Source organism: Nerophis lumbriciformis, linkage group LG26 (genome assembly GCF_033978685.3).
Source record: "Nerophis lumbriciformis linkage group LG26, RoL_Nlum_v2.1, whole genome shotgun sequence".
Classification (NCBI taxonomy): domain Eukaryota; kingdom Metazoa; phylum Chordata; class Actinopteri; order Syngnathiformes; family Syngnathidae; genus Nerophis; species Nerophis lumbriciformis.
In genome coordinates this window covers 5,465,016-5,475,000 of record NC_084573.2, presented here as the reverse complement: position 1 = coordinate 5,475,000, position 9,985 = coordinate 5,465,016, and the positions used below count along the sequence as shown (strand labels likewise).

The window sequence follows — 9,985 nt, the reverse complement described above, 5'->3', positions numbered from 1 at the left end:
TGGCTCACACCGTCTCTTATGCCACCGAAGATGATTAAGAGAAGAATATCGAACCTAGCTTCCCTGGCCTCCTGATATCAACTCCAAAACTGGACAGATCAGCTTTCAGGAAATAGCGCGGATGAGGGTATGTCTACAGATTATATTAATTGATGAAAATTGGGCTGTCTGCACTCTCAAAGTGCATGTTGTTGCCAAATGTATTTCATATGCTGTAAACCTAGTTCATAGTTGTTAGTTTCCTTTAATGCCAAACAAACACATACCAATCGTTGGTTAGAAGGCGATCGCCGAATTCGTCCTCGCTTTCTCCCGTGTCGCTGGCTGTCGTGTCGTTTTCGTCGGTTTCGCTTGCATACGGTTCAAACCGATATAGCTCAATAGCTTCAGTTTCTTCTTCAATTTCGTTTTCGCTACCTGCCTCCACACTACAACCATCCGTTTCAATACATCCGTAATCTGTTGAATCGCTTAAGCCGCTGAAATCCGAGTCTGAATCCGAGCTAATGTCGCTATAGCTTGCTGTTCTATGCGCCATGTTTGTTTGTGTTGGCTTCACTATGTGACGTCACAGGAAAATGGACGGGTGTATATAACGATGGTTAAAATCAGGCACTTTGAAGCTTTTTTTAGGGCTATTGCGTGATGGGTAAAATTTTGAAAAAAACTTTGAAAAATAAAATAAGCCACTGGGAACTGATTTTTAATGGTTTTAACCATTCTGAAATTGTGATAATGTTCCCCTTTAACAGAACTGTCTCTGGGAGGTTGGTTTGGGCCCGTACGTCACAATATATATATATATATTAGTGGTGCAACGGATCAACATTGATCCGTGAGGATCAATATCTTCGGATCGGCACACTCGTGTGATCCGTTTGCTTTATGAAGAAAAAAAAAAGCTTGCGCATGTTCAGACTCCACTACAAAGGCTCCTCCATGCTCGTGCTCGCACCACAGCCTGAAGTACCAGCAACGGCTGACATCTACTGGGTACGCCTCCTCCCGGGAAGGAGTGAAGGACAAGGACTGCTCCAACTGTTCTATCAGTGAAAGCCCTGGCTGACTGAGCTGTGTCCGTATGTATCCACCTGTTATGATCACCAGTCAGACGACTCATACCAGGAGGTCTTTGACTCCTATATATGTTGGAACTCAGGGTGTGGCTGATCATTGCAACAACTAGCATGGTATAAGATGGACACCATTGCTGTCCCACATTGTTCCCTTGCTCTCTGTCCCGCCTACCAAGCCAAAGACTTAGGTCTAATGACGAAACAGAGCGTAGCTGCTGCTGATTGGACCGACACCACATTTTCAACACTCCCCGTTCCATCCATCCATCGTCTTCCGCTTATCCGAGGTCGGGTCGCGGGGGCAGCAGCCTAAGCAGGGAAGCCCAGACTTCCCTCTCCCCAGCCACTTCGTCCAACTCCTACCGGGGGATCCCGAGGCGTTCCCAGGCCAGCCGGGAGACATAGTCTTCCCAACGTGTCCTGGGTCTTCCCCGTGGCCTCCTACCGGTCAGACGTGCCCGAAACACCTCCCGAGGGAGGCGTTCGGGTGGCATCCTGACCAGATACCCGAACCACCTCATCTGGCTCCTCTCGATGTGGAGGAGCAGCGGCTTTACTTTGAGCTCCCCCCGGATGACAGAGCTTCTCACCCTATCTCTAAGGGAGAGCCCCGCCACCCGGCGGAGGAAACTCATTTCGGCCGCGTGTACCCTTGATCTTGTCCTTTCGGTCATGACCCAAAGCTCATGACCATAGGTGAGGATAGGAACGTAGATCGACCGGTAAATCGAGAGCTTTGCCTTCCGGCTCAGCTCCTTCTTCACCACAACGGATCGATACAGCGTCCGCATTACTGAAGACGCCGCACCGATCCGCCTGTCGATCTCACGATCTACTCTTCCTCCACTCGTGAACAAGACTCCGAGGTACTTGAACTCTTCCACTTGGGGCAAGATCTCCTCCCCAACCCGGAGATGGCACTCCACCCTTTTCCGGGCGAGAACCATGGACTCGGATTTGGAGGTGCTGATTCCCATCCCAGTCGCTTCACACTCGGCTGCGAACCGATCCAGTGAGAGCTGAAGATCTTGGCTAGATGAAGCCATCAGGACCACATCATCTGCAAAAAGCAGAGACCTAATCCTGCAGCCACCAAACCAGATACCCTCAATGCCCTGACTGCGCCTAGAAATTCTGTCCATAAAGGTTATGAACAGAATCGGTGACAAAGGGCAGCCCTGGCGGAGTCCAACCCTCACTGGAAACGGGTCCGACTTACTGCCGCCAATGCGGACCATTATACAGGGAGCGAACCGCCACAATAAGACAGTCCGTTACCCCATACTCTCTGAGCACTCCCCACAGGACTTCCCGGGGTACACGGTCGAATGCCTTCTCCAAGTCCACAAAGCACATGTAGACTGGTTGAGCAAACTCCCATGCACCCTCAAGGACCCTGCCGAGAGTATAGAGCTGGTCCACAGTTCCACGACCAGGACGAAAACCACACTGTTCCTCCTGAATCCGAGGTTCGACTATCCGGCGTAGCCTCCTCTCCAGTACACCTGAATAGACCATACCGGGAAGGCTGAGGAGTGTGATCCCACGATAGTTGGAACACACCCTCCGGTTCCCCTTCTTAAAGAGAGGAACCACCACCCCGGTCTGCCAATCCAGAGGTACCGCCCCCGATGTCCACGCGATGTTGCAGAGTCTTGTCAAACAAGACAGCCCCACAACATCCAGAGCCTTAAGGAACTCCGGGCGGATCTCATCCACCCCCGGGGCCTTGCCACCGAGGAGCTTTTTAACTACCTCGGCAACCTCAGCCCCAGAAATAGGAGAGCCCACCACAGATTCCCCAGGCCCTGCTTCCTCATAGGAAGACGTGCTGGTAGGATTGAAGAGGTCTTCGAAGTATTCCCTCCACCGATCCACAACATCCGCAGTCGAGGTCAGCAGAACACCATCCTCGCCATACACGGTGTTGACATTGCACTGCTTCCCCTTCCTGAGGCGGCGGATGGTGGTCCAGAATCGCTTCGAAGCCGTCCGGAAGTCGTTTTCCATGGCTTCCCCGAACTCCTCCCATGTCCGAGTTTTTGCCTCCGCGACCGCTGAAGCCGCACATCGCTTGGCCTGTCGGTACCTGTCTGCTGCCTCCGGAGTCCTATGAGCCAAAAGAGCCCGATAGGACTCTTTCTTCAGCTTGACGGCATCCCTTACCGCTGGTGTCCACCAGCGGGTTCTAGGATTACCGCCACGACAGGCACCAACCACATTGCGGCCACAGCTCCAATCGGCCGCCTCGACAATAGAGGCACGGAACATCGTCCACTCGGACTCAATGTCTAGTGCCTCCCTCGTGACATGTTCAAATTTCTTCCGGAGGTGGGAATTGAAACTCTCTCTGACAGGAGACTCTGCCAGGCGTTCCCAGCAAACCCTCACAATGCGTTTGGGCCTGCCAGTTCTGTCCGGCATCCTCCCCCACCATCGCAGCCAACTCACCACCAGGTGGTGATCGGTAGAAAGCTCCGCCCCTCTCTTCACCCGAGTGTCCAAAACATGAGACCGCAAATCCGATGACACAACTACAAAGTCGATCATGGAACTGCGGCCTAGGGTGTCCTGGTGCCAAGTGCACATATGGACACCCTTATGTTTGAACATGGTGTTTGTTATTGACAATCTGTGGCGAGCGCAAAAGTCCAATAACAAAACTCCACTCGGGTTCAGATCCGGGCGGCCATTCTTCCCAATCACGCCTCTCCAGGTTTCACTGTCGTTGCCAACATGACTGTTGAAATCCCCCAGTAGAACGAGGGAATCACCCGGGGGGGGGGCACTCTCCAGTAGGGCTGAAACGACGCGTCGACGTTGTCGACGTCATCGGTTACGTAAATACGTCGAGGACGTTTTTGTTCGTCGACGCGTCGCATATTTACGTCACACTACCGTCATGGCGGAGCGCAAAGCAGACGATGCGAGCGGTGCGAGCGAGGGGAAAAAAGCATGCCAAAAGTCGTCAAAAGTGTGGGAGTATTTCAATAAACGGCCTAAGAAGAAACGCTACTTTTACTCCGCTACTTTTATCTACATTCAGCTCGCTACTCGCTACTAATTTTTATCGATCTGTTAATGCAAGCTTTGTTTGTTTTGGTCTGTCAGACAGACCTTCAAAGTGCCTGCCTTACTGGTGACGTTTCACTTCGTTCCACCAATCAGATGCAGTCACTGGTGACGTTGGACCAATCAAACAGAGCCAGGGGTCACATGACCTGACTGGCTCCGAGCTAACTTCGGGTGTTACCATTTAGTGGTCAATTGTACGGAATATGTACTGTACTGTGCAATCTACTAATAAAAGTTCCAATCAATCAATCAAAAGTGTGAAGGAAAAAAGACCCTTTTTTTATTTCAACCGTAAAGACTGACTGCACAGTTCCTGTCTTCACAATAAAAGTCCCGCTCCATCGCGCCTGCGCTTTCAAAATAAGAGTCTCCGAAAGCCAGCGCAAACAAGCTAGCAAGCTACGGAGTTTGCCGCCAATGTATTTCTTGTAAAGGGTATAAAAACGAATATGGAAGGTGGACAAATAAGATGCCAAAAACCAACCACTTTCATGTGGTATTAGACAGAAAGGAGGAACTTTTTTTCTCCTCCATTTGAAAACGTGGACGTTACCAGCACTACTGTCTGATTACAATCAATGCAAGTCATCAGAATCAGGTAATACACCAACTTATATTCTTGTCTTCATGAAAGAAAGGAATCTATATGTTAAACATGCATGTATAATTATTAAAACACCTTTAACATGTAAACAAAAACGGCAAAATAAATAAATATAAATTATATACTGTATATATCAATGTATGTATATATATATATATATATATACATATATATATATATATATATATATGTGTGTGTGTGTGTGTGTGTGTGTGTGTATATATATATATACACACACATATATATATATATATATATGATATGTGTGTGTATGTTACTCAGTACTTGAGTAGTTTTTTCACAACATACTTTTTACTTTTACTCAAGTAAATATTTGGGTGACTACTCCTTACTTTTACTTGAGTAATAAATCTCTAAAGTAACAGTACTCTTACTTGAGTACAATTTCTGGCTACTCTACCCACCTCTGCTAATAATGTTGTTGTATGCACACTGTGTCAAGCGGAAATGGCCTATCATAGCAGCACAACGGCAGCGTTCTTGCCATCACCATCAACTAGTCAATCGTCCGCGTGAGTATACGTTGTCATCATTACACAAAAACATGAATGTGTCATTTGTATCTGCGTTGTAAATTCATAAACTAAAGCACCGTTTCGCTCTGAGAGGAGCGTTTGGCGTGCCTGTTCAGTGTTTACAAAGACGCGCTCCTCTTTAACGCTAACGTTAATTAGTTGTGCAAATACCTTTTACAACATTAACAATTACGTATACTATGTGCAAACGAACAATTAACTTTCACTTTAATCATACTATCATTGTTGTGTTATTAAGCAAAATAAGCAAAAGTTTTACTTTTGTTGAAATATTTACACTGTTGTTACAGAATATTTCGTTTTGCACTTTTTTGTATTGGATGTTAATCTTTATTTTTGCACATTTTAGCAAATAAGCAATACTTTTACTTTTGTTGAAATGTTTACACTGTTGTTACAGAATATTTCCGTTTTGCACTTTTTTGAATTGGATGTTTATCTTTATTTTTGCACATTTTAAAGCAAAATAAGCAATACTTTTACTTTTGAAATGCTTATACTATTGCAGAATATTAAGATTTGCACTGGATGTTTACTTTTATATTTGCACATTAAAAGCAAATAAGCTACTTTTAATTTTGTTAAATGTTTACATTGTTACAGAATATTTTGTCATGTTGTTGTCAATGTTGACTGAGTGGCCATACTTTTTTTTTGTAAATAAAAGCCATGCCTTTTGAAAAAACTGGCCTACATTTATTTTTTCATCTTCATTTTAAATTAAAAAAAAAAAAATCGGTAAAAGGAAAAATAATCTATAGATTAATCGAAAAAAATAATCTATAGATTAACCGATTAATCGAAAAAATAATCTATAGATTAATCGATAGAAAAATAATCGTTAGCTGCAGCCTTACTCTCCAGTACTCCCTCGAGTGAATCCAAAAAGGGTGGGTAATCTGAGCTGCCGTTTGGCGCGTAAGCGGAAACAACAGTCAGGACCCGTCCCCCCACCCGAAGGCGGAGGGAGGCTACCCTCTCGTCCACCGGGTTGAACTCCAACGTGCAGGCTTTGAGCCGGGGGGCAACAAGAATTGCCACCCCAGCCCGTCGCCTCTCACTGCCGGCAACGCCAGAGTGGAAGAGAGTCCAGCCCCTCTCGAGAGAACTGGTTCCAGAGCCCTTGCTGTGCGTCGAAGTGAGTCCGACTATATCTAGCCGGAACTTCTCCACCTCACGCACTAGCTCAGGCTCCTTTCCCCCCAGCGAGGTGACGTTCCACGTCCCAAGAGCTAGCTTATGTAGCCGAGGATCGGACCACCAAGTGCCCTGCCTTCGGCTGCCGTCCAGCTCACACTGCACCCGACCTCTATGGCCCCTGCTATGGGTGGTGAGCCCATTGGAGGGGGGACCCACGTTGCCTCTTCGGGCTGTGCCCGGCCGGGCCCCATGGGGACAGGCCCGGCCACCAGGCGCTCGCCATCGTGCCCCACCTCCGGGCCTGGCTGCAGAGGGGGGCCCCGGTGACCCGCGTCCGGGCGAGGGAAATCTGGGTTCCTTGTTCGTGTTCTTCATAGAGGTCTTCGAGCTGCTCTTTGTCTGATCCCTCACCTAGGACCAGTTTGCCTTGGGAGACCCTACCAGGGGGAATGGAAGCCCCCGGACAACATAGCTCCTAGGATCATTGGGACACGCAAACTCCTCTACCACGTTAAGGTGGCAGCTCAGAGAGTTTTTAACCGTTGTCGGTTAAAAACATAGCTATGGGCTCCACTTTGGACACACCTGCTGTAGGCTACGAGGAGCTAGCAGCTACACAACAGCTAAGCTAAAACAGCACATTTAAGCATATCAAATAATTATAGTTGCTTTATTCGTACACAAAGTCTCCAAAACAGAAGTCTGATCGAAAGTATCCAGTAACAAACGTGTCCGCATCGTTCAACTTTCTGCGCCATGAGCTTGACTTAATGAATTATTGTGGCCACTAGGTGTTGTGAAAGATCAAATTAACATTGCAAAAGCATCCGTCTTAATTTTAGTGTTTTTATTATATTTGCGTCAATATGTGTAAGCATACTTTGTGGCTTTCACCAGTAGGGTCGCGATCGCCATAAGGGTCAGTCGATACCGCTTTGGGGTCCGCAACCCTAATGCCGCCCTCCAGTGGTCCACAGAGGCTGAAAAGGCTTTCATTGACCTCAAAAATGACCTGTCCTCCACCTCCGCTTTTGCTGCCCTTTTTCTTGGATGTTTCTGAAAGTGCCTTTTTCCAGAAACAAAAGGGGGAGGAGGTGTGAGGGGGAGAGCTGGACGAAGTGGCAGGGGAGAGGGAAATCTGGGCTTTCCTGCTTAGGCTGCTGCCCCCGCGACCCGACCTCGGATAAGCGGAATAAGATGGATAAATGGAGGAAATGACTGGTGTCTGATAATCACATTAGTAACACAATAACAATCATGTGTCTGAGTACACCTATTAATCAAATTATTCTAACACGTCATGTTCATGTTAATGATGGAATATAAAGTTAGTAAACATGTGAGAGTAAGAAGTAAACAAACCTGTTCTGTGTAACACAACTTAGGGTTTCTTGAAAACAGCGTCCAGTAGTTGACGTAGTCTCTTGTTCTCTTCTTTTGTCCGAGAAAGTTCCTCGTTGTACTCTGCTATAGTTCTTTCACATATTTTCACACAATCCCAACACTTTACACTCACACTTGATCTTAACTAAGCGATGTGTTGATTACTTCCGCCTCTCTTTGTTAGCAGCTAACAAGCTAAGCTAACGAGCACGCTAAGCTAACTAGCATGCTAAGCTAACTAGCGCGCTAAAACAACTAGCAAGCTAAGCGGGCCTAATAATGTCCAAAGTTGACTGAGACGAGTGGAGTTTATCCTGACACGGAGGATGAATAAAGTGTAGTTAGTAGCGATGTGAGGAGATGTGCCGAGGCTTAGAAGCGTGTGTGGAGTGAAGGAAGACTTTGCTGCAAAGCGCATATCCTCCACGCATGCGTCACTTAGGGGCGGGGCCAAAGAGTCATAGTGATGGGCAAGTCATGAACGATTCATTCTAAATGTATGTTTTCATGGTGTCTACACAAAATAGCATCCATCCATTTATCTACCGCGTGTCCCTTTCGGGGTGGCGGGGGGTGCTCGAGCCTATCTCAGCTGCATTCGGGCGGAAGGCGGTGTACACCCTGGACAAGTCGCCACCTCATCGCAGGGCTAACACAGATAGACAGACAAGTATATAAACTGTATTTGACTTTAAATCAGATAAATATAATTCAACAACAACACAATTTGCAGACTATAATTACTGGTTTGCTGGTTTGCTGGTTTTACTGGTGTAAAATTCTGCATCCGAGAGATCACAACCATTGCAGCCATGCGTCCAAAACGTAACATCATCTTGCAGGGACATAAGGACAAGCAAAAGTAAAGTGTCTGTTTTACAATATAATAATCTATTTAATAAGACATTTCCAGAGAATACCTTTTTTTTGGAGTATTTATTGGAGGCCTCAAAAGACAAAGGCCGTCTGTTTACAGGAGAGTGTCGGTGAGGCACACACCCCTTATCTTATCTCAGGAATGCATGGGGGAAGGGTTGGAGACAAGCGGGAAACTCTTAGTTAGGAAAAGTGTAGCTGCTAACAGAAGCACATTGTATATGTGATGGACCCGATTGGTGGAATATTAAAATCTAGTAAAATTTTACTTAAAACAAATGTAAATATTAAGAACTCAATGTAGTGAGAGCAACCGTCCAGGCCTGGCCCTAACCAATCTGGCGCCCTAGGCAAGATTTTAGGTGGCGCCCCCCCACATCGGCAGTGAAGTGTATATACTCACAAGAAACCGAATAGCTTTGTCTTTGACCTTTTTTTTTTTTTACTTACAACTATACCTAATATATAAAGGGGTGGAAAAGTGACTATTACCTGCAGGGCAAACATAGCTAACCAGAAGGCAATAACAATGTAAACAAAAAACAGCTGCTTAAAAGATCTAATACAAATGTCCCTGAAAAATGTAAGGTGGGAGTACTGTAATTACCTAACGTTACATTATTATTTTCCATAACAATTTAGCCCCTCCACAATATTAACCCGACGTTAAAACAGAACTAGCTATTTATTGATTGGCAATTGCCGAATCATGTGACATTAGCTTAATGCTAAAAAGCCGGGTTACTATCACATTCTGTAACAGACAAATAATTTCATGTTCGGCTCACCTACCTGCTACCTCTGTCTTTTCTCGTTTCTCCTCCTCTTCTTTTCTCTTTTTTCTTCCCTGGGCACCTGACAGTTTTGGCCGTTTTGACATCTTGTGTTGATTTTTTGATGTGGTGACGTCCAAAAAGAGTCATGATACGGGAAGGGAGGGGGCGCACCGTGCGGGGGGAGAGGGGGCGTAATGTTGTAACAAATAATATTTCTATTAAATAGGCTTTACTTTGCATTTTAATTAACGTGGGATTATTTTTTGTATTTAGAAATAATAGTACCAACTTTTTTTCTTTTCTTTTTTTTTCTCCAACATTTGTGGCACTGGCGTGGCGCCCCCTCATGGACGGCGCCCTTAGCATTTGCCTATACGGCCTATGCCACGGGCCGGCCCTGCAACCGTCCCAAAATAAGGAAAGATAATGATGCTCATTTACAATTTATTCAATACAAATTAAAAATACAGTCAAGTTGATAACACTAAAAATACCATT

General features: G+C 46.0%; 3 protein-coding genes across 3 annotated transcripts in view; 2 read left to right on the top strand and 1 right to left on the bottom strand.

The window, feature by feature from the left end:
- LOC133624014 (uncharacterized) overlaps positions 1-8,229 on the bottom strand; it is a 14,468-nt gene extending 6,239 nt beyond the window's left edge. The window contains exon 1 of the mRNA XM_072916219.1: positions 7,815-8,229. The gene's annotated coding sequence lies outside the window, so the exon portion shown is untranslated. The remainder of the gene's footprint in view (positions 1-7,814) is intronic.
- The window catches only part of LOC140676656 (uncharacterized), a 310,270-nt gene that overhangs the window by 124,638 nt on the left and 175,647 nt on the right, over positions 1-9,985 (top strand). The window lies entirely within an intron of this gene.
- Positions 1-9,985, top strand: part of LOC140676659 (uncharacterized) — a 46,014-nt gene that overhangs the window by 9,609 nt on the left and 26,420 nt on the right. The window lies entirely within an intron of this gene.